The sequence below is a fragment of the Triturus cristatus genome, chromosome 5_1 (assembly GCF_964204655.1).
Source record: "Triturus cristatus chromosome 5_1, aTriCri1.1, whole genome shotgun sequence".
Lineage (NCBI taxonomy): Eukaryota > Metazoa > Chordata > Amphibia > Caudata > Salamandridae > Triturus > Triturus cristatus.
The window spans coordinates 412,507,069-412,531,745 of NC_140587.1; the positions used below are offsets into that span (position 1 = coordinate 412,507,069).

The 24,677-nt window shown below is 46.9% G+C and overlaps 1 long non-coding RNA gene across 1 annotated transcript in view; it reads right to left on the minus strand.

Moving 5' to 3' along the window:
• Positions 1 to 12,185: 12,185 nt before the first annotated feature.
• Positions 12,186 to 24,677, minus strand: part of LOC146830960 (uncharacterized) — an 85,240-nt gene continuing 72,748 nt past the window's right edge. Inside the window, exon 3 of the long non-coding RNA XR_014961217.1 lies at positions 12,186 to 12,318. This is a non-coding gene — a long non-coding RNA (uncharacterized LOC146830960). The remainder of the gene's footprint in view (positions 12,319 to 24,677) is intronic.

A 24,677-nucleotide genomic window follows, 5' to 3' on the forward strand; every position in this document is an offset into this window, starting at 1 on the left:
TCAAACACTCTCACATATACCCACTTATATACTCTTACACGCATATATACTGCCTTTCACATATGTAGTTAGTCAGAAATGTACCACTGAGATATACATTCAATCCCTAACACACCCATACATACACTCACTCAACCATACAGTTCATCACAGATGCACTCTTAAAACCATGCACCCATAGAATCACCCACTCACACATCTATGCACAGAGTCACACACAGCCTACCCACACAAACACTCAGATACTCAGACAACCAATCGATAACCCATATAGACACTCATATAGCTATTCACAAAACCATGCAGCCACTTATATACCAACAGACAGAAACATACAGACATACACACAGTTTAGTCACTAGTCTGCAGTAAGATACATTTAATGACTCACTTAAAGAGTCAGTTAAGCGCCTAGAAAATCATCCATTCACACACTTGTACAGCCACTCATTCTTCCACAGGCCTTTCACTATAAATATATAAAACATATTTAAAATTTACAGAAACACACAGTCACTGGATGATGTCATCAGTGATGTCATCAGTGATGTCATTTAAGATGTCATCAGTGATGTCATCAGTGATGTCACTGACCATGTCATTAGTGATGTAATATGTGACGTCATCAGCAGTGCATTGCGGGGCGAAAGGCCGAGCGTGATGGAGATCCACGCCTCCATGCGCACCTGAGGATTCCTGGTTCCTGACTCCTCCCCCTCCTCCTCGCGGCTGTGTGGTTCCAGCAGAGACTGATGGCGGCTGGCGGGCGGCGTTTTCCTCATCGGGTGGATTGTTTGTTCTCCGCAGCCTGAGGTCTGAAGCCTGAGTTCGACGGGAGTACAGCGGCTTTTACTGTCGGAGTGGGGCAGTTCTTTCCGTTTTCAAATGCACTGGAGTCTTTCGGCATCCCTTGTCTTCAGTTCCCAGCCTCACGCTATATCTGCTTTGTGCCTGGGGCTTCGTGGTTGAGGCAGAGGTGGAAGGCGGAAGGCGGAAGGCGGAAGGCGGCTGGTGGCGGCGTTCCAAAAAGTTTGAATTCGCCTAGCAGAGTGCCCTTTCTTATCGGAGCGGATTAGCTCCTCTCATTTCAGTTTTCGCTTGTAGCGCGGCGTGGCGCTGGAGAAGCCGCCGCAGCTGTTAGCTTACCTGAGCTTACCTGTTAGCTTACCTGAGTCCTGAGACCTGAGACTTCGTGATTTTGCCTATACGGTTGAACAATATCCTGCGACGAGGATTGGGCGTTTGAAGTCCTACTTGGCGCTCAGGTAGCGGAAAACAAAAAATTATTTTTTCTCTTTTTTTTTTTGCCACTGTTGCTGCTCTGTCTTTTTTTTCACTTTGTGTTATTGGACCCAAGAGACCTAGAGGTACCGGGACTTAACTGGGACTAAAACGTAAGGGAGCCACCATTACTACTGGTTTCTTCTAAGTATGGGGAAATTAATGAATACTCGTAAAGCAAAGGATCTACGCATTCAGGTTAAAGAAGCGAGGAATGCAGCCAAATTATTAAATAAAGATGCTACTGGTGATAAAGGCAATGTGAAGGAAAAAAGTGACAGTGCGGGAAGCTCGGAAGAGCTGGAGGAATCTTTCGGAGAGACTCTGACTCCAGATTTAGAGGCTTCTCATTGTGTAGAAGCAGCACGCTCCTCACTTATTCAGGATTCCACTTCCACGCAGGACAGCTTAATGGAGGTGCTCAAGGGCGCTAAACCATTCCCTCTTTTTGATAAGAATAGTGCTGTACCTTGTCAAAGCACCTCCGCCCAAGTCTGTCCTTCTTCCTCTTCCTCAATTATTCAACCTCCAAATTTCCTGCATAAGTCTAACATTGTGGCACCTTCTACACTTTCTACACCTTCACTTAAAGATAACTCTTTGGTACACTCTTTGAAAATTATGGATGATACTCAGCAAGATGTATTGACTTTGGGAAGTACAGTTATAGCGGAATCGCCTACTGACAAGCTCTCAATTACCCCAGGGAACCCTGTTTCTAATGATAGTCACCTCAGTCCTTTGTTAGATTTAGACACTGAGACCGTTGGGGAGATTAAGATGTTAGTTAAAGTTATGTTAAATCTAATTCTCGATGAGGTCCGAGAGTTGAAGAGGTTTCAGAAATCTGAGCTTGCTTTGATCCATCAGCGCCTGGACAATATGGAGGATCTCTTCTCTACATTCCCTGCTCGGCTCCAAGAAGCCGAAACTCGCATCTCTAATCTGGAGGATCAAATGATCGAGGTCAAAAAAGACGCAAATCAGCTTTCCCTCACTTCACGTTTACTTGAATCTAAATTGGATGATTTAGAGAACTATAATCGCCGATCTAACCTTCGTATAGTGGGGGTCCCCGAGGGTCTTGAAGGCTCTAGCACGCTGCAGTGGGTTACCTCTTTTTTAAAATCCAAAGTGATTCCCAATCACGAGGGGGACCTAACCATTACGCGAGCACATCGAGTTCCCGCTCAACCTTTTCCAAATTCCTCCCTCCCTCGAACAATTCTATTAAATTTTTCCGATACACGGATTAAAGAGACTATTCTCTCGACGGCAATTCAGAAAAGACAATTCTTTGTTAATGAAACTGTGAAATGTCGCATTTTTTCTGACATGTCCGCTTCTGCTGCTCGGAGAAGAAAAGAGTTTGTCCAAATGTTACAATTATTTAAAGCTAAAGGGGCCCAACCCACGATAGCGCAACAGTCCAAGCTCAAAGTTTTAGTGAAAGGCAAATTCTTTATGTTATCCGATATTGCAGCAGCACAGGACTTGCTCAGGGAAATCTCGAATTCTTCATCAGGTTAACATTTGGAGGAATTTGTGTAGAGCTTTTTTTTTTTTTGGTGTTCACAGATGGGATAAGTTTTGAAATTTTTTTTTTTGGGTGCCGACTGTATGGAGGGGTTGGGTGGGGGGGTCAGTAGAACAGGATGGAGTGTGGAATCCAGGGGGCCCAGGGGGTGCGACAGGTCACCCCAATAATGGGGGGTAGGTTCCGATGGTCAGCGTGGGAAGGGGAAGTTGGGCCATTGGTGGGGAGGGTTTGGGGGGGTGAGGGTGGTGAGGGTGGCCATGGTGGGGGAGAGTTTTGAGGGAGCTGGGTCAGGGTGGTGACGGGTGGGGTATAACAAAAAATGAAGTTGATGGTGCCAGGTGGGATTCTTCATTATGTAAGTTTGTGTCATTTCAAAATATCAGAATGTTTACAGGGGACAAGGTGAGGTCCGATGGTGTCTGCTTACAACTAGATAACTTAAGATGTCTTTGTCAAGCAAGGAGTGTCTGAAATTGTTTTCTCTCAATGTTAATGGTTTGAATAATATCAACAAAAGGCGAGCTGTGGAAATTTGGATCACGGCAAAAAATCCTTCTGTAATTCTATTACAGGAGACTCATATTTCCTCTCTTAAGATAGATCAGTTTTCGATGTTTAAATCTTGGGCTTCATTTCGGTGTTTTGCATCATGTAATGAATCTAAGCGAGGGGTGGTGATATTTTTAAATAAGAACATACATGCGGAAATTATCCACTCAGAAGAAGGAGGCTCAGGGCGTTGGTGCTGGGTCTCATGTAGAGTTAAAAATAGACAGCGACCATTTACCTTTATTAGCTGTTATGGCCCATTAAATGATGATTCTAATATGTTTGAAGATATGTTTCAATCCCTATTGACGGTGTCTGGGGATATTGTGATGGCGGGTGACTTTAATGTCTTGATGGATCCCAAATTGGACTCATCGTTTCAATCAAAAAAACAACTCAAACCTAAAGTTTTCCAAACTATTTGCAATTATAAAAGATTATTGGATCTCTCTGATCATTGGCGTCTAGATAATCCCTCTAAAAAAGAATATACCTGCTGGTCGAGTAGATTTAAGTCTTCATCCCGTATTGATTTTTTCCTTGCCTCACGCAATCTCAGGTTAGGTTATCATAATACGATGCATAATGTATTTTCCGACCATGCTATGCTTATTCGGGAGTTTATTTTTGGGGAGAGTAGAAGGTCTCCTAAAAGATGGGTCTTCAATAAATTATATCTAAACGACAAAATATGGGTCTCTGAATTCAAAATTATAATTAGAGAATTTATAATTCGCAATACTGGTACCGCCCCTCTTAGTATTATTTGGGATGCCCTAAAAGCGTTTATCCGTGGAATTATTATTGGGAAAGATGCTGCCACATCTATTGCTGTTAGGGCCTTAAAAAACTCCTTTGAACATCGTATACAAGTTCTTAGTGCTTTAAGACAACAAAATCCCTCTAGGCATATTAAAGATCAACTGAATGAAGCCAAACGTAAATTCAGTACATATTTATTTGAGCAAGGAGAGGCGTTTTTTCGTAGTCAATATCAGAAAGTCTACGAAGAAAGTAATTTTACGGGTAGATTTCTGGCTTGGCAGGCTAAAGAGCAAGTTGCCTCTAATCTAATTCGGGGATTGATTTGTCCCATTACCAATCAATATTTAACTGACTCGGATGGGATAGGTAAGATAATGCATTCCCACTATAAAAAAATATATAGCCATCAGTATGAAATAGATCAGCTAAAATTAAATGCTTTTCTGAGAAGGGAAGCGATCCCTTCCCTCTCCGAGTCCGAGCAATTAAATATGGTAAGTGAATTCTCCTTAGAAGAGGTACTATCGGTAGTGCAAGAACTTCCATCAGGGAAAGCCTCCGGCCCAGATGGATTACCCGCGGAATTTTTAAAAGTTTTTTTTCTGCCTTTTCTGATGTTTTTTTAAACTTCTTAACTCCATGCTCATTGGAGCCCCCATCCCTGACTCATTTCGCGAGGGCACTGTGGTTAGCTTTTTGAAGAAGGGGAAAGACGCTAGGGATCCTAATTCATATCGTCCCATTACCCTTTTAAACTCGGACTATAAGATTGTGACTAAATTACTTGCTATTCGATTTAATCATATCACTCCAGATTTGATTCATGAAGATCAAAACGGCTTTATTGCCGGCAGACAACTGATGACTAATACCCACTATCTTTCGGAAGCCTTGGATTATTTTCATACCCTGAGGATCCCAGCTTTAATTTTGTTATTTGATGCAGAAAAAGCTTTTGATTTGGTGGTCTGGGAGACACTTTTTATTATTTTGCAATATTTTCATATTCCATTAATCATTATTAATTTCATTCGCAATCTTTACACGGGTGCCAAAGCAAATATTATTATCAATTCACTAACAGTAGGATCAGTGTTAGTCAATCGGGGTACATGCCAGGGCTGTCCCTTATCACCCATTCTTTTTGCTTTTTTTATTGAACCCCTTGCAATCGCAATTCGGCAGTGTGCAGAGATTTCGCCCCCGATTCCATTAATGTCAAAGATAAAACTATACGCTGATGATATTATGCTTCTTATTAAACTAGATTTGCAGTCACAAGTTCGTGTATTCCAGCTTTTTGAGGAATTTGAGACTTTCGGAGGCTATCGTATTAATAAAACAAAAACAGAAATATTTGTCTGTGGAATTAAATCCAGATTTAAGGGGCTGCATTAATAATAAACCCAAAAGATATCTCAGGGTTTTTTTTACAGCTTCAGTTCAAGATCTCTACAGGCTTAATTTTGATCCCCTCCTTCGGAAAGTCGGTTCAATGCTCACCCGCTGGAATAAATTACCACTATCAATCATGGGCTGAGTTGCTTTGATTAAAATGTCAATTTTACCATTGTTCAATTTTTTGTTTTCAACGATTCCCTGTTTTCTTCCGGGTATTTTTTTTACTCAAATTGAATCCATGTTTTCGCGCTTTTTGTGGGCACATAAAACGCCTCGTATTGCGATGAATATTCTTTATGAGGATTTAGATAATGGAGGCCTTGCACTACCGAATATTAGTGATTATTACAATGCTTACTTTGCTCAGTATTTGACTCGATTTAAATCTTCAACATCAAATTCTAACGCATTTATTAGTTTTTTCTTTGATCTAATTTTCTCGGAAAGTCAAATCTCTCCCCCCCCTTCAAGTTCCTAAATCTCCCAAGCTGGTTAGGTATAAGATAATTGCCTGGTTCTTTAGGAAGCGTACGGCTATGCTTAGAAGATATTCTCTCTTTCTGTTTAATTCTTCCTCCTTATTGATTAATTTATTCTCATTTTATGGGCATGGGTTTGGCTCGGATTTAATGGGTCATTGGACAAATGCTGGATTTAGTAAAGTGGGTGATTTTCTGGACCATACAAGGTGGATAACTCCGCCGGAGATGCGATTACTAATTGCAAGAAATTTTTTGTTAGCCGGGTCTTACATTTATATTTATCAATTCCTGCTACAACATGCTCCCATTTCGTTCACTCAGACTTCTACTCTTAACAACGATCTTTTTTTTAATAATACTTTGATAAGGAAACCCGGAGAGTGGAAGCGTTGCCTCGCTCAGTCTAGACAAAGGGATCTGGGCGCTAAAGTCATAAAAAAATGGTGGGAACAAGAAAATCATGTATTGACATTGTCTACATGGCGAACCATTAATAAGTTTTATTTTTCCACATTACGGGGAGCTAACTGGCGCAGAATATTTTTTTGGGAAAATGGCTTTTGTATCGTACTCCGGCGGTAATAGCCAAAATGTATAGCACCCATCTTCCGAATTGTTTTCGATGTTTAAATTTCGCCCCTGCTAATTGGACTCATGTAATAGCCGATTGTTGCATGGTAAAAGCATTCTGGGATGACATTTTTGTTTTTTTGAGCGCACATTTTCATATTCAGATATCTTTAAATGTCAAATTGATCCTCTATGGCTTCGATCCGCACCTCAATTTATCTGAATCCTTTGCTAAATTAGTTTATATTTGCATGGCTGTTGCCAGATCGTTGTTACTTCAAAACTGGCGTACAAATCAGACTTCATCTATGTATGAATGGTTATTTAAAATGCGTAGAGTAAAGATAAGTGAGCGAAGTTATGCCTTGAGGACTGGGGGGGAAGAAAATTTGAAAAATTGTGGGGGGCTTTCTTTGATTAATTTGTAAACATCTTGTTGAAAGTGGGGTATATTATATGAGAAAGTACTTTATGGTTTGTTTTTCTGTATTCTGTATATGTATGACACCATTCAATTTCAATAAAAAAATAAAATAAAAAAAAGCAGTGCATTGCGGGGGCGCGAGTTATAGTTAGCTGGAATTTCTAGGGTTTTGTACGAGGGAAATGTCCAGCTAACTATAACGCCCCTGAAACCTATGGTTTTTTCAGTGAATTTCTAAGGTTTATTAAATGCCAATTCCTAACTATAACATGCCTGAAACCTATGTTTTTTTTGAGTGAATATATATATATGGGTAAATGTTAAAATATAATCCTGTTTGGCTTTCATTTTGTGTAATGATTAAGCCCGTTTTGTTTACATAAACACATTTCTCGTGTTTTAATATGTGCTGCAACTTGCATAGAAGTCATTATGTATAATCATGTCTTGCCCTGAGCCCCGCCCCTATCCCCGCCCACTTGCCACACCTCTAGCTCATTTTAATGAGTACCTGTTCTTATTTTTTCCCATTTAAAGCACTGGTCAGCTCAGTGGTGTGCACTCTATCCACCAGCTTGCAGTGATCTGCATGGAGCAAGGTCTGATCTGTCGTTACTGCATCCATCTTACTTTCCAAAGACTGTTGTGTCATCTCCAGTGTAGTGCCAATTTTATTCACTGCTGCAAGGACATCATCCAGTTTGTCGCTTATAGACAGCGCTCGAGGGGAGCCATTGACAGTGCCAGTGCCACTTGGTAGCTTGTCCCGTTCAGTGGAGGGTTGGAGGGTGCGCCCTGTGTACCTGTGTGTGGATGCCTCACTGGCCAGGGCCCGCTTGCCAGTAGCACGTAAGGGGAGGCACAGGGCAGCACAAGACCTCAGGAATGCAAACGTGACTGTTGCACACGGAAGCCGGCCTTGTGGTACAGTGAGTTCAATGAGGCAGGCTGTGTGGTGATCAATCCCAACATCTGTGCACCACGCCAGTGTTACTGTAGCAACCATCAAAATATGGAAGGTTAAGAGTGCCCACTTTCCTGTGCTATTCATCATAAATGAGTAGCACAACAGGCCCAGTGAGCAAATGCAGCAGACAGTACTGTGAGGGATAGCAGTACACAGGTGTAAATGCGGCAGGTGACCAGTTGAGGGCCCCCAGAGAACAGCACAACCAAACTATGCTACAATGCAGCAGGGTCCGTGTTTACGCAGTGAAGGTACCAGTAGTGCACCAGGGGGTAATGCAGCAATCCAAGGCTCCCTCGTCAGTCCCGCCCACTTGGGGACACTGTCCAAGTAGAACGCACTCGCGGACAGGGCCCAGTTGACTCTGAGGCTGCCCGCTGCCCACGCAAGGGACCCCCTTAGGAAGGCGGCCACCTTAGTGTCACTTGATGGCACAAACCCGACAGGGCTAGTGTTTGGACCCCCAGGGGTACGGAGCTACTGCGTCATTTCCAGCACACCAGTGGGCAGGGGGGCAGGTATATCTACCTCCCCCACCCAGCTGGCGATCCTTTTCGGTCCGAGGATCACGCCGTCTCCCTCCCTACCGCTTACCCGGTGTGACCGCTGGAAGGATGGCTAGGATAGGAAGGCTGTTAACTTGTTATTTTGTGTTGCAGGTGGAGACACAGGGCGATCCAGAGGCTGAATGGTACATAGGGGTACCCTCTTCAGGACCAGAAGAAGGGTGCAAATGCCAAATAGCCTCAGGAAGTCCTTACGGCAGGACCCTGGAGAAACTATGGCACCCCATTAGTCCTTCGGGCAGTTGTAAACCTGAGCAACAGAGGGATTGCCTGTATACGCTCTGCCCCCTCAAGGGGCGTGAGTAAATGGGTGGACTGATGGTCCACAGGATGTAAGGGGTAATCCCCCAAAATGGTTAGCACCGATTGGGTATGCCATGGTGCAATTTGGCTCATTAGGTGGGCAGGCAGCACAGGAGCTGCCTGCCCTTGGATCGCCCGTAAGTTGAACCACCATGTTGGCATATTTCTTATGCAAAATAAACCTGCAGCAATGTTTTCTCCAAACAACAAATGTGTCTCGTGTGTTCTTTATTGTGGTATTGCTGTGTTTTCGGGTCGGGTGTGTTGCCGATATTGGCACTAGAAGGCCCGCCCGAAGGCAGGCTCATATGTATGCCCCTGCCCCCACTGCACAGAGTACCACAAGCGGGCAGTGGCTGTGCCTCCACCCAGGGGCGTACCAACACCACAGTTGCTCCAGCTCAGTTGGGCGCCTGGCACTACGAAGTGCTGCTGCGATCAGCGCAGTGCCTCTTGATGCGGGATCCACTTGTGGTGACTGCTGCACCTGCACAGGCTCCTCTAGGCAACCCCCGCTTCTTGCCAGCAGTGTCAAGGGCAGGGGGGCCCACCTACCGTGCACATGGATCCCCTCCACCATGGGTTGTGGTGACAGCGCACCGTGTGTGTTCTGTCATCGAATGCCCCGCCGCCTCCAACCAGTCCCATGCACCCCCTCTGGAGTTGAAGAAGTGCGTCTTCCCCTCTGCCATTACCTGCAACTGTGCTGAGAAAAGGAGGGTGTATCTGACGTCAAGTTCTAGGAGCCGGCGTTTCACCACAAGGAAGGAGCTACGTTGTGCCTGTATACAGATTGTGTAGTCCAGGAAAAACATTCTTTACGTTGTCCATTGAAATCTCCTGCAGTTTTCTTGCCTCACGCAAGACAGCATCTCTGTCCCTGTAGTGTAGTTGGTGGAACAACAACAATCAGGGTTTGGAGTCCGGGGGCGGACGGCACGCCGGGACACTTGTGAGCGCGCTCCACCGAGAAGAACTGCAAAAAGTATCCTGAGGTAGCAGCTGGCGCAACCATTCCACTACATACGCCACGGCATCAGTCCCTTCAGCACATCAGTGCTGCGCTCCTCCAGCTGAGTCAAATGGGGCCCACAGCACCGTCAGAACGCAGCTTGCAGCGGAGCTTTTGTCTGCAGGCACAGCAGGATTGGCAGGGAGCACGGGGAGCTACCTGATGGTGATGGATGCCGGGCTCACCTCCAGATAAACATCAGATATTCAGGGTTAAGCGCAGAGCTTACTTAGAGCACGTCCGCCATGTTGGCTGCTCACTTTTCGCCCCCTTTTATCTGTTTATAATAGTCCTTAAGTTTACCTTTGTATAAAAGTTGATTTGCTGGATTATAGTTCACTTTCTATCTCCTTTGTAATATTTTGCAGTCCATTTATGTGATCTTTAACGCTTCATTAAGGGGCAGTAGGCATGTTTCTTTCTGGTTTAAGGTATCTGAGAGCAGAGTGGCTAGCTTGTGGTAATCGTGTAAAAATTACAGCCCTTCACCATATTTTCAGTGTCTATCATAATCTGACCAACCCAGAAGCCTTAAAGCCAATTTTTTGTGGAAGGGCCCCCTGAGATTCTCCAATGCAAAAATTTCAAACACATGGGCCCAATGACAAATACTCTTGAACCATCACTATCACCCCATACCAATCCCCCTCAATGAAGACCACCGTGGACCATGAGATCCCTTGGAAAAGACTCAACGGGTGGGCTGGGTTTTGTAGAATTGTCCTACATTTGATTCGGTCTTTCTTCCATAACAGAGGCCAACAAGCGTGAATCAGAACAGAAGAACCGTCAGAACAGAAGGTGTCTTTAGTGCCTAACAGGGGTTCTGCATGTGACGCAAGGGTTCAATATTTACATGCTTCCACTGAGCAGTATCAGATATGTTTCCAAATATTTGCTGATGATACCCAAATCCACTACCAATTGGGCAACTCAAAGGGTCAGACAAACACCGAAAAAGGCCTTTCTTTTGGATGTAAGGAAATGTTTTCTGATGCTAGAAGTAGGACACCCTGGCAATGACAGCTTCATTTTGATCGGTCCTATCTCCTCCATCTCGTGAGATAATATTTGATGCAGATGTTTCATTCACTCTTTAAGTTAATGCTGTCATTAGTGGTGTGAGCCTACCTCAGCCCGTGCTCCGGAAGGCTGTCAGTAACGCAGTCCAACCATCGACTTGCCCTGAGTTAAGCTAGAAGACAATGAAAGGTACGGAGTTCCTCGTGGAAATGTTGGCCACCTGGTGTATACTCAAGGTAGTGAGGAGGTGGGGGATACCTCCTGTTGGAACTAGGACCCTCACACACCCAGCAAGCTAGGTGTCATGCTTCATCATATGGGTCTGCTCCTCGTCGAGCCAGCGCTGCAATGCTCGACGGGCACCCATAAAGGGGCTCTTTTTCGGAGATCTTTAGTTCCTTGCTGTATAGGTTCCGTGGGTGTGAGGGGCCTAGGGGCGTGTAAATGTGGTGTGTGGATTAAAACAAGTAAGGGAATCCTTTGTGATTATTTTTATTCTGGAAAGGTCCCAACCTGACTAAAAAGGGAAGAGAGGGGGGCGACTATTTTGTTTTAATGTGACAAAAATTCGCTCTACCCCCAGATGGTCAACATGTTTCTCGCCTCAGAATGTCACGAAGTGATCAGTTGGCGATTCCTCAGGACCAGGTGACTAAAAAACAATCTACAGTGGGTGGTGTGGTGCAACGCTACCTACCACTCTTTCTATCCGAGGGTTAATGCCCCGGAGAAGGAAAGCAAACCTAGAGCACAAGAAAGGAGAAAGATCAAAAACCATGTCGAGATAATGGCAAATGATCCTGGTTAAATGCAGTGGATGTGTCTCACTATATACATTCCCAAAGTTAAACATGTAAAAACTTGAAAAACACACAGTGCTGTCATGCAAACCCATCGAGCTCTGTGTGTGCCTTCATATATACATATATCCCCTGTGTAACCGTATTCAGAAAGGTCGTGGTTCTACCATGGTGGGTGAGGGAACATATGCTCACCTCTTTGGTTTTCATGTGCTGCCGAGGAACTCCGTACCTTTCATTGTCTTCTAGCATCAACAAGTGCCCCAGGTAATAGGTTCGCTGAACTACTGAAACACGGCTCCCAAAAACCCTCACAGACTCCAGAGTCATGCAGCCAGACGATTGCTCAACATCCAGAGACAGGACCAGGTCAAACCAGCTTGAAAGCTCTCTCCTGACTCCCAGTAGAATCCAGGTTTAAATTTGAAATCTTCCACACTATTTACAACGTTTATTAGAAAATGGGACACGGCCACCTTCAAAACATAGGCTGACATTCCATTCCAGCTACAAATGCTTCACCTCACATTCCAGTGACTCTTTCTCCATTTTCTCTGCTGCGCTGGGCTCTTTCTCTTCCGCTTCAGCGCTCTGTAGTGGCCACGAAGCTGCACAGTTGGTTCTTTACAAAACACCTGGAAAATGAATAACTACACAAAGTTAATAAACGAAACAACGTGCATGAGAGGCCTTGTCACTGTGTGCTTCTCTCCTCTCTGCTTTCCACAGAGCCTCTAACCAACAATCTCGGGGATGGAAAAGAGAGGGGGCAAGATGGGGGGGAATAACTCAGCATGCGCTCAGCATGCATCTGTAAACGCACATAGACCAGCTTATGTAAAGACATCCATGCAGACAGGCCATCACACATACAGGCACTCATGCACATTGACCGCCATGCACTCACACATAACAGACCTTCAAGCACTGTCTGATACCCGTGCACGTTCACTCATTATAGAAGCTGAAGACCGAGGAAAACAACTAAAGGCACCCATGCACACGTGGAACAACATACATAAAAGCACCCATGCACACATGGAACAACATACATAAAGGCACCCATGCACACGTAGACCAACATACATAAAGGCACCCATGCACACATGGAACAACATACATAAAGGCACCCATGCACACGTAGACCAACATACATAAAGGCACCCATGCACACATGGAACAACATACATAAAGGCACCCAGGCACACGTAGACCAACATACATAAAGGCACCCATGCACACATGGAACAATCAATCAATCAATCAATCATGAAATTTGTATTGCGCACTACTCACCCGGAAGGGTCTCAAGGCGCATGAGGGAGGGGGTCTGCTACTGCGCGAACAGCCAGGTCTTGAGCTGTCTCCTGAAGGCGAGGTGGTCCGGGGTCAGTCGCAGGTGGACGGGCAGGGAGTTCCCTGTCTTAGCCGCCAGGTAGGAGAAGGATCTTCCTCCGGCGGTGGTTCTCTGGATGTGAGGGATGACGGCGAGGGCGAGGTTTGCGGATCGTAGCTGGCGGGTGGGCGTGTAGAAGGTCAGTCGGTCGTTGAGATATCTTGGGCCAATGTCGTGGAGGGATTTGTGTGCGTGGGTGAGGAGTCTGAACGTGATCCTCTTGTTGACGGGGAGCCAGTGCAGGTCTCTCAGATGGCTCGAGATGTGGCTGCGTCGGGGGACGTCCAGGATGAGTCGGGCGGAGGCGTTCTGGATACGTTGAAGTCTTTTCTGAAGCTTGGCTGTTGTACCGGCGTAGAGGGTGTTTCCGTAGTCTAGTCTGCTGGTGACGAGGGCCTGGGTGACCGTCTTCCTGGTCTCGGTCGGGATCCAGCGGAAGATCTTACGGAGCATGCAAAGGTTGTGGAAGCAAGCTGAGGATACGGCGTTGACTTGTCTGGTCATAGATAGGGAGGAGTCCAGGATGACGCCCAAGTTGCGTGCGTGGTCCGTAGGCTTGGGTGCGGTGCCTAGGGCCGGGGGCCACCAGGAGTCGTCCCATGCGGAGGGCGACGGTCCCAGGATGAGGACTTCTGTCTTGTCCGTGTTCAATTTCAGGCGGCTGATGTCCATCCATTTGGCGACGTCTTTCATCCCTTCGTGTAGGCTGGTTTTGGCGGTGTCGGGGTCTCTGGTGAGGGAGAGAATCAGCTGGGTGTCATCGGCGTAGGAGATGATGTTGAGGTTGTGTTGGCGTGCGATGGCAGCGATGGGTTTCATGTAGATGTTGAAGAGAGTGGGGCTGAGCGATGATCCTTGCGGGACGCCGCAGATGACTCCGGTGGCCTCAGAGAGGAAAGGAGGGAGGCGTACTCTTTGTGTTCTGCCGGAGAGGTATGAGATGATCCATTCCAGGGCCGTCCCTTGGATGCCGGTGTCGTTGAGGCGTTGGACTAGGGTGCGGTGGCAGACAGTGTCAAATGCTGCGGAGAGGTCTAGGAGGATGAGTGCCGCTGTTTCACCGTTGTCGAGCAGGGCTCGGATGTCGTCGGTGGCTGCGATGAGGGCGGTCTCGGTGCTGTGGTTGGCTCTGAATCCGGACTGTGATGGGTCGAGGGATCCGTTCGTCTCGAGGAAGGCGGCCAGTTGCTTGTTGACGACCTTCTCGATGACTTTGGCAGGGAAGGGAAGGAGCGAGATGGGGCGGAAGTTCTTGAGGTCGGTCGGGTCCGCTGTTGGTTTCTTCAGCAGTGCGCTGAGCTCGGCGTGCTTCCAGCTTTCCGGGAAGGTGGCTGTGTCGAAGGAGGTGTTGATGATGTCTCGGAGGTGGGGTGCGATGGTAGAGGCGGCCTTGTTGAAGACATGGTGGGGGCACGGGTCTGTCGGCGATCCGGAGTGGATGGTGTTCATCATGCGTGTTGTGTCTTCGGGGGTCACCTTGGTCCATGTCTGGAGGATGGCGGCGGGGTGCGTAGGTTCGACCGATGGGTGCGGGGGTGAAACGCCGAAGCTGTTGTGGATGTTGGCGATCTTGCAGTGGAAGTACGAGGCGAGGGAGTCGCAGAGGTCCTGTGAGGGAGTGATGTTGTTGTTGCCGGTGCTGGGGTTAGAGAACTCCTTGACGATGTTGAAGAGCTCCTTGCTGTCATGGGCGTTCTTGTCCAGTCGTTCCTTCAGAGATTTCTTCTTGGTGGTGCGGATGAGCTGGTGGTGTCTGCGGGTAGCGAGTTAGAGGGCGGTCATGTTGTCGGCGGTCTTGTCGAGGAGCCAGGCCTTCTCGAGGGTGCGGCAGGCCTTCTTGGAGTTCTTGAGTTCGTCGGTGAACCAGGGGGCCTTCTTGCTTCTGTGCCTGGTGAGTGGGTTCTTCAGTGGGGCGAGGTCGTCGGCACAGGAGGTCAGCCACTGAGTGAGGTTGAGGGCTGCTGTGTTAGGGTCCGTTGTCCTGACAGGTGGGTTCTGGCTGAGGGAGGTGGCGAGCTGGTCGACGGTGATCTTGCTCCAGTTCCTGTGGGGAACCTGCTTCGGGTGGTGGTGGACCGTGTTCTTTTTGAAGCTGAAGTGGACGCAGCTGTGGTCAGTCCAGTGAAGTCCGGTGGAGTGGCTGAAGGTGACGTGCTTGCTGGATGAGAAGACGGGGTCGAGCGTGTGGCCGGCGTAGTGGGTGGGGGTGTTGACCAGTTGCTTGAGCCCGAGGTTGGACAGGTTGTCCAGCAGGGTGGTGGTGTTGCGGTCGTTGTTGTTCTCCAGGTGGAAGTTGAGGTCCCCGAGGAGGATGTAGTCGGCGGAGGGGAGGGGTGGGGGCTGATGAAGTCCGTGATGTCTTCGCAGAACTGTGCGCGTGGTCCCGGGGGTCTGTAGGTGAGGGTGCCTCTGAGGGTAGTCTTGGGGTCCGTGTGGATCTGGAAGTGCAGGTATTCGGCGACGTTGAAAGCGTCGGTGGAGTCAGTCGAGATGCGAATGGTGCTTTTGTGGACGATGGCGATGCCTCCTCCGGTCTGGTTGACGCGATCTTTCCTGATGATCTTGTAGCCGTCCGGGATGGCTATGGCGATGTCGGGGGCTGAGGAGGCGTTCATCCAGGTTTCCGTGAGGAAGGCGACGTCTGGAGAAGCGGTGTCGAGGAGGTTCCAGAGTTCCACGGCGTGTCTATGGACGGAGCGGGTGTTGAGCAGGATGCACTTCAGGTGGTTGCTGTTGCCCGTCTTGGTGGGTGCGGTGCCGGTACGGAGGCAGGAGAAATTGCAGGATCGGCAGGCGAAGGGTCCATGGGTGCGTCGCGGGGATGCTCGGTAGCACCCGGGGGTTCGGGCGGTGTTGAGTGCGATGAGTGTGGCGGCATCGTAGGTCCTGCGGGGGGGTGGCGGACGCGGGGGCCAGGGGGTCTAGCGCTGGGCGCGGGCCAGGCACGGACGGGCGCAGACGGGCTTACCTTTGGCGCACCTTCGGCGCTCACTCGGCGCTCCCGCTGCGCGCGTCCGCTGCGCGGTCGCTGAGGGGGCGTCATAAGTACATAAAGACACCCATGCACACATAGACCAACATACATAAAGGCACCCATGCATACATGGAACAACATACATAAAGGCACCCAGGCACACGTAGACCAACATACATAAAGGCACCCATGCACACATGGAACAACATACATAAAGGCACCCAGGCACACGTAGACCAACATACATAAAGGCACCCATGCGCACATGGAACAACATACATAAAGACACCCAGGCACACGTAGACCAACATACATAAAGGCACCCATGCGCACATGGAACAACATACATAAAATCACCCATGCACACGTAGACCAAAATACATAAAGGTAGCCATGCGCACATAGAGCAACATACATAAAGGCACCCATGCGCAAATAGACCAACATACATAAAGGCAGCCATGCACACATAGGCCAACATACATAAAGGTACCCATGTACACACAGACCAACATACATAAAGGCAGCCATGCGGACATGGAACAACATACATAAAGGCACCCATGCACACGTAGACCAACATGCATAAAGGCACACATACTCACATAGACCAACATACTTAAAGGCACCTAAGCACACATAGACCAACCTAAATAAAGGCGCCCATGCACACAGAGACCAACATACATAAAGTCACCCATGCGCACACAGACCAATCTAAATAAAGGCATCGTTGCACACATAGTCCAAAATACATAAAGCCACCCATGCACATGTAGACCAACATACATAAAGGCACCCACATGCACATAGACCAACATACATAAAGGCACCCACATGCACATAGACCAACATACATAAAAGCACCTGCACGCACATAGACCAACCTCAATAAAAGCACACATGGACCAACCTAAATAAAGGCACCCATGCACACATGGACCAACATAAATAAAGGCACTCATGCACACGGAGACCAGCATACATAAAGGCACCCATGCACACACAGCCCAACATACATAAAGGCACCCACACGCACACAGATCAACATACATAAAGGCACCCACACACACGTAGACCAACAGACATAAAGGCACCCATGCACACATAGCCCAACATACGTAAAGACACCCACGTGCACACCAACCAACATACATAAAGGCACCCATGCACACAGACCAACATACATAAAGGCCCCGACGTGCACACAGACCAACACACATAAAGGCATCCATGCACACATAGACCAACATACATAAATGCACCCACGCACTCATAGATCAACGTACCTAAAGGCACTAATGCACACATACAAACAGAGATATAGACACATATACACGTGCACAGAAACGCAAAAGCACACAAGCAATCATTCAGACGTACAAAGAGCTAAACACATACAGACATTCATTAATGATTGTGCCTTGATATCGGTTTGCATGAAAGCAACACACATAGAAGGATAAATACAAACACAAACAACACTCATGCAGGTACTCATACAGTGTCAGACTACATGCAAGAGGTATACACTCACTCAGAGGTAGATATTTGTGCATGGTGAATTATCAGTAACTTCACGAGTGTGAGGCAATACCTGGATGACTCGATTAAAACATGAATGTGGGTCAATAAATGGATGCTGGGGTGGTATAGGGAAATGCATGGAAGGAAGAATGCATGAATGAATAAGTGTGGGTTCGTGGATGGATGAATATATGAGTGGATGGGTAGATAGATTGGACAGTTCATGAATTGGTTTTTTACCTGTCCATAGCTCATTCCTCCGATCTTGCAGTCACCCATTCACCCATCCGTTTGCTGACTCATTTATCCAGCATGTATTTATTCGCCCATTTCTCCATCCATGCCCCTACTCACTTTTCATCCATCCTTCTGCACTCTCTCACCCATGCACTCACTCTTCCTTTCACGCACTCAGTCATCTGTCATCCAACCTTTGATTTATTATTTTATTCTCGCACTCAGCCATCAACACACCTACGCACTGAAACTCGACAACCAATGGAGAAGCATTTTCAGTCATGAAAATGCAGATCTATTGGCTACGTCATTGGTTGTTTAGCTGTATGAATGATTATAATACCTGATAAATGTAAAATAAAGACAGACATGATGCTCCAGTGCTCTCCTTTTACGCATCGAACGTTAATTTTCATATTTATGGATTGAGATGAGTTTAATTTGCATATTTGTGAATTGAGGGGAAATGTAGACTTCCTCCTGGGACCTGCCCCACACACCACCGTTTGAGAGGAGAGATCATCTCTTCTTCAGTAGCCACTAACCCTGCTCTCTAGTCCAGTTCATCAGGGCTGAGCTAGGAGCTAAAAGCAACTCACAAAATATTGTGATATCAATCCCATTTTTCTCTGAGTAAGCTCAATATCCTACCCAACCAGCTTCCAAGGGAAGTGGGGGAGTCACCCTGAAATATTTGTGTTTTCTTTTAATGGGCTAAATCATGCTGATTTCATATGACACATTTTGCAAATATGTTTGCTAAGAAGCCAAAGGATGTATAGATACATCTGATAAGGAATTCATTTGATATTCCAATTCATCAGTACCTTGCGCGGTGCCCAGAAACAGTGGGGCAGATTTACAAGTCCCTTGCGCCACTTTTGCGTCACTTTTAACATGGGAAAAGTGACGCAAAAGTGGCGCAAGGGGCTTGTAAATCTGCCCCAGTGTTTCTCAATCAGGTGTTACATAAATGGCGTGTTCCTTTAGTGCTGCTTCCGGTCACCTGCCCCGGAAGCAGCATTTGCTGCCCACCCTGTTAGGGCTTGCTGTGTTCCAGGTGACGTTGGTCCATATATAATCAACAAATGTCCCCCACTGTGACCTCTCTGTCCCTTAACTGCAAAGTCATTTCGTTTGGGACACAAACGCAAAGAGAGGTAGAAGGGGAAATGATAGTGAAAGAGAGAGGGGCGCAGGCACGTTTCCATTTCAACTGACTGCACAGATTAGGCACGCATGGGAGTGGTTTCTGCAGGTCCGTGCACTCAAAAGGAGAATCTGACAAAATGAAATATTCAGTACTTCACAAATTCGAGAATGTAGAGGGGAAAAAACTGGACTGGACGAGCGAGTTCTGCACAGGAAACCCGAGAGCTGTGGAGCTGCCTAAACCTGCTCGGGGAAAGCGTGCACCAGCAAGAGCCCTTTAGCACTGCAAGCACTGCAGGCAGAGCTCCAGCGCTGCACTCACAGGGCACTCCTGGGACCACATCCACTCGCCGGGGCTCTTTGCACCGGCAGGAAAGCTTCACCCCTCAAGGGTGGAGTCATAAAGCACCGAGTGCTCTGCTCGCAACTGATGCCAAGCGCACGCACCCCGGCCCAGCACCGCTCCGGGGGAGCCGTGCAGCTGCGGGGCTGTGGATCCAGGATGCGAGAGGGACATAAAGAGAAGAGAGCGATGACAAGACAGACACTCGTAACACTCACTCAGTGAACACATCTGCAGCTCTATCCATTCACACACACTCTATGCACTTCATTCAGGCCATGTTAACACATACACCACAAAAACATTGTCCACACTTCCACCAGCGACACAAACCCCCTTTACACACATCATTCATATTTATACATTTACACACACAACATTACCTTAATTTACATAATACACCCTCAGGCTTCTCACATTTCGTTCACATCCACACCATTTATATTCAAACCATCTACAAAAACTCTACAAATAGCTGCCAGTTCATCCTCAAAAACACTTGGACCCACATTACAACAAGAGCGGGGACACCGCATTATTTCCGAACCCACAGTTGTCAGTAATGTGGGAATTAGTAAATCTGAGATGCAGCAATACAGCAATGGTCCAGCTTGTCTGTTTAGGGTGCCCGATGAAAAGGGTGATTACGGTAGGAACCTGAAACACCAGACCCAGTCTGCATTTTGCGTACATTCCCACTTGTCGATGTCACCAGCTCTAGCTGGTGAAAAGGCTGAGGGTGGGGGAAATGATGTTACCACATGACTTGTCATCAGGGCAACTGGAATTATACAGCAGGGGAACACCACATTTATGTGGCAGGGTTGTCTAAATTATGCAGCAAGAGAAGGCAAATTATACCGCATAATGTAGCATTTTTTTAATAGTATTACTTCATTATTTTGTACTTTTTACAAATGGTAATACTCTAAGCACAAAGATTTCACCTCATAAGTACCAGCTTAACAACCAAATACAAAACTAAGCAACTGAAAGATGACCAGTTAACCTATGCGAAGAGCCTTTCCGTCCACTTCGTGCGAAAACATGTCCAAACGTTTTTAGTAACTTTTGATCCACTTGACCTATAAACACATTTTTTTGGTTCAAATCTGCAGATTATGCAGAAGATGATGGTTTATGTGGTACAATATGGCAAATTCATAATTATGCTAAAAAAAAACCCAAGGCCGCATAATCCCATAATTCCAGTGGCCCTGACTGTAATTCCTGATTTGGCTGGTAACGCCATTTACGCACCCGAATCAGAAATTACACCAAAATCGGAATGGAGGCCTTGGTATGTGTGCACTCCAACAAAACAACAGTAAGGACTTTGCAGAGTGTGTTCTGGATTGAGTAGTCCTTCCTTTCATGCTGGTCTCCTGGTGCATTGTCTACCTTTGCATATTTTGAAGCTCGTTCTCTGCCTGACAGTAGCATTCAGCTCATGACTTGACAACAGATATTCACAATCCCAATAAATAACGATAGTGTAATTATTCATGAGTTCTCTTGTGCACATGCCCTCTTTACTGGCCCCAATGGCCCTCTTTACTGTAATTATGCTAATTAGGGAACATGTCGATTTCTGTCTAAATAAAAGGTCTCTAATTTTCTTATGACAATCGAATTGTGACATTACTATTCACATGTTAATAAAAGAATTGCATCACTAGTCCCCCTGCAACAAGGGGTTGTTACAGTCGAATTGTGACTTCACAGGGCCGGCAGCAGGCATTGTAAACAGTGGGCCACTAGGCAGAAATACAGTTACTGTTTATTCAATAAAAGGGAACAGCTCATTCGTATTAGCTATTTTAGCCTGAAAATTCCCAACTTTACCTATTTGGTTGTATTTTTATTGGCAGTATGTTTATTGATTGCAAACTAGCCAGGGGCGGCTCCTCCGCTATGGCGGAGGAGCGTCGCCCCACTGGTAAAATGTCAGCACATAGAAGAAAAATAAAATGACAATAAAACAATTTTATTTTCCACTTCTAGTTTGTGACCGAAGTTAAGGGGCAGTGCGGGTCCATGTCTCCGCGTCAGCAGGGGGGTAGGGAGGGGTGGTGGTAGCACTGAAAGTGTGCATGTAGGTTTGGCTGTCTCTCCACGGTCGGCCAAACCGACATGCGCATTTTGTAGTCCCAGGAGCAGCGAGGCACGCTACGACAAGGGAGAAGAAGAGCGCGGGACGGTGATGGAGCAGAAGTACACAGGTTGGCAGTGATAGGTAAGTGTTTAAACTTTTATATCTATTTTTTCCCTGTGCTGCCCCCACTGCCCCCCACGTCAGATTGGCAGCAGCCGCTGCTGAAACTAGACAGGAAAGTAGGACTCTGCTCTTCATGCTGCCTTTCTGTTCTCATAATGCTGCCTAAAGCCTTCACATGGCTTCCAAAGAGCATCTGTAAAAATGTCATTCAGGCCCTTGTTACACATCGCGTAGACTACAGCAGTGCTCTACTCTAAGGCATTACTAAACTACTGAGCATAGACTTCAGTCACCCAAATCTCCGCAGACGCGCCCATTCTGAATCAGATATCTCAAAGCCCCTCATGAACAATCACTTCAGTGCTTAATTTGTAACAAAAATAAGTGCCAGGGCTCTCGTCAGGAGGCTACTGCATCTTGCATCACACATTGCCCTTCCCATGCTGTCAATGATAGTATCAACAGAACCACTAACCATCACACTCCTACAAGTGTGACAATTCGGACTATTTCAGGCCCCTAGAGCTATAAGAATGGCTTGGGCGGCAGGTGATAGTTTTTTTTAATCTATATTGAATTATAAATTAACTGTTGTTAAGGTCATCTCTATATTATTCGGACAGCGCCACTTTCTGGCAGACTGTCACAAGTGCCGGTGTTAACAATTAAGTGCCGGTGCCAAGCACCAGAAACCACTGGCTCCTATTAAGCACTGCTTCGATACACAAACGGGTGCACTTTAGTAGTAGTCTGTTTTCCTCATAAAGCTTTATTAAAATCTAGGCCTTCCTACTTCAACTCTAAGGTCAATTTCTACCACATTTCCTGCTCTCCAAGCCCCCCAGACAGGGGCGTAGCTTCTGGAGGTGTGTTTGGGGTGTCACCCCCCTGATACATTTATTATTTAATAAATAGGTGGGTACAGGAGCTTCCAGTCGGGTATGGTAAGGTGTCTGTTGGATTTCACCTGGGATTTTTAAATACTCCCTCAGACAAAAACATACGCACACACATTCGCATCTCTGTTGTGAGGGTCTTAAACATGGTTATTTGACAAAATACTGTGGGGCAGATTTATGTTCCCTGGCGCATCCCTGCAAATCAGCATGGATGCGCCAGGGAAGATGCGTCACGCAAGTTTGCCCTTGCGCCACCGCAGATGCGCTGCATTTATAATGCGGTGCATCGTGGCACAAGGACAAGCAGATATGTGACGCATCTGCCGGCATAAGGTTGGCGCAGTGCTGAAGTTGCGTCGCAAGCGCGACGCAACTCCAGCACTGTTCCAACCTTTCCTATCCCTAACATGGTGCGTCAAGCCTTACGCCTGCTTCAAGCAGGCGCAGGGTTTTGACGCATCAGCGTTGGGAAAGTGACTCAGTGAAATCTTATAGATTTCACTGAGTCACTTTTCAGAGGCGTTCCTGCGACGGAACACCCCCCCTGAGTTGCAACGCCCACATGAAACCTGACGCAGGTTTCATGTGGCGCAGGGCTTTACACCGTGACGCAACTCCAGAGATGCGTCACGATGTAAATGGGGCGCAACATGGCGCAGGGTTTACGCCTCCGCTGCGTCACAAAAGTGACGCAACGGCGGCGTAAAAGTGGCACAAGTCCGATATAAATCTGCCCCTAAGTTTTAAGTACCCCCTCACAATCTGCACTGCTTTCCCTTTCCAGTGACCCTTAGGCGGCCCTCATGCATTGCTCCCAGACCTTCGGCTTGCAAAGGTTGCCAGTATTACGCTTGTCAGGCTTAGCAGCAGATCCTTCTCCTTCTGAGGAGCCAAACACTGGAATCTCCTTCTCAAAACCGACGGCCTTCCCGCCTTTTAGGAAATCTCTTAAAACCTACCTCTTCCAGCCCGTTTAACCCCTTTCGGCTCTCCCTATCTTGATCTTGTCTCCGCACCACGACAACCTCATGAGAGCAGCAGCCACTCTCTAAATAAATAAATAGTTGTATTATATTATGAATTCTGACCAACAGCTATTTTCAAAAGTCAGTCCCATTATTATACTTTCTCTATATTGTGCAACCAACTCAAAGCTATATATTTCCATTTTAATTTTCGAAGTCAACCTGTCTGCTACCTGAGTCTCTCTTACATACGAAGTAGCAAGAAAGCAATACATTTGAGGGTTAGGGGAAGGGCAAAAGAGAGACCTGACCATATATTATAATGAGTAAAGTACTCTCAGTTGTATGCTACAGGGATATTGTACATTGCCTTGGAGTGCCAGAATTTATAAAGAAACTCAGCCTTCGGCCTCGATACCTTTTTTGTAAACACCTTTTTATACATACAAACCAGTGACACATAATTTCCCCAAACAACATTGCAGCGCGAGAGCGCGCACGCGCGCACGTACGCACGCACGCACACACACACGCACACGCACACACTTCAGTTGGGGGGTCTCCTGAGGTTCCCATGCGACCCCTGGCTCTGAAAGGCCCCTGGGCGGCACAAAGATCAAAAGCAAACACATTTACACTCTGCAGCCCTCGCGCTCTCGCACTGTCTTAGGCTTCAGACGCCTGCAGCAGGCACGGGTCTCGAAGTGAAACTGTTGCTGATTTTGTCTCTTTCGAGACTGGGGGTCTTCTTTCAAAAAGAGATGGAGCTAAGCATAAATACTTTTTTGAGTTTGAAACGGGGATGCAAAGACCTTTCTGCCTCTGAAAAGTTAGGATTAAACCAGCGGGGGTCAAGAAGAAAAAGAAATGATAGCTCTCTGCTAATCGATGGTCCACAAGGCAGCCTACACACCAGGGTCTAATGCTGGCACCCCCGCCCTTGTACAGTTCAGACGACCATGGCCTAGGGACCAGGGTAACCTTTCATTACACGCACCAAGATGTGGCTGAATCCCCCCTCTGCAGCGCTGGACCAGAGACACTGACAACAGTCACAGGAAAGGGAAATAAGAAATACACCTTTTCTACATTGTTTCTGGAGGCCTTTGTGTTGCCTTACATGTAGCTTACATAGTCTGAGATACCTTTGCATTCTGGTACTTGCAGTCCTGGAGTTAGATTGGAGTACTCATAACTACAAGCTACATAATGCATAGATAACTCCTGTACTGGGTGACCTTCTGCTGCCTGACACTGAGGGCCTTGCAATCTGTGGGATTCTT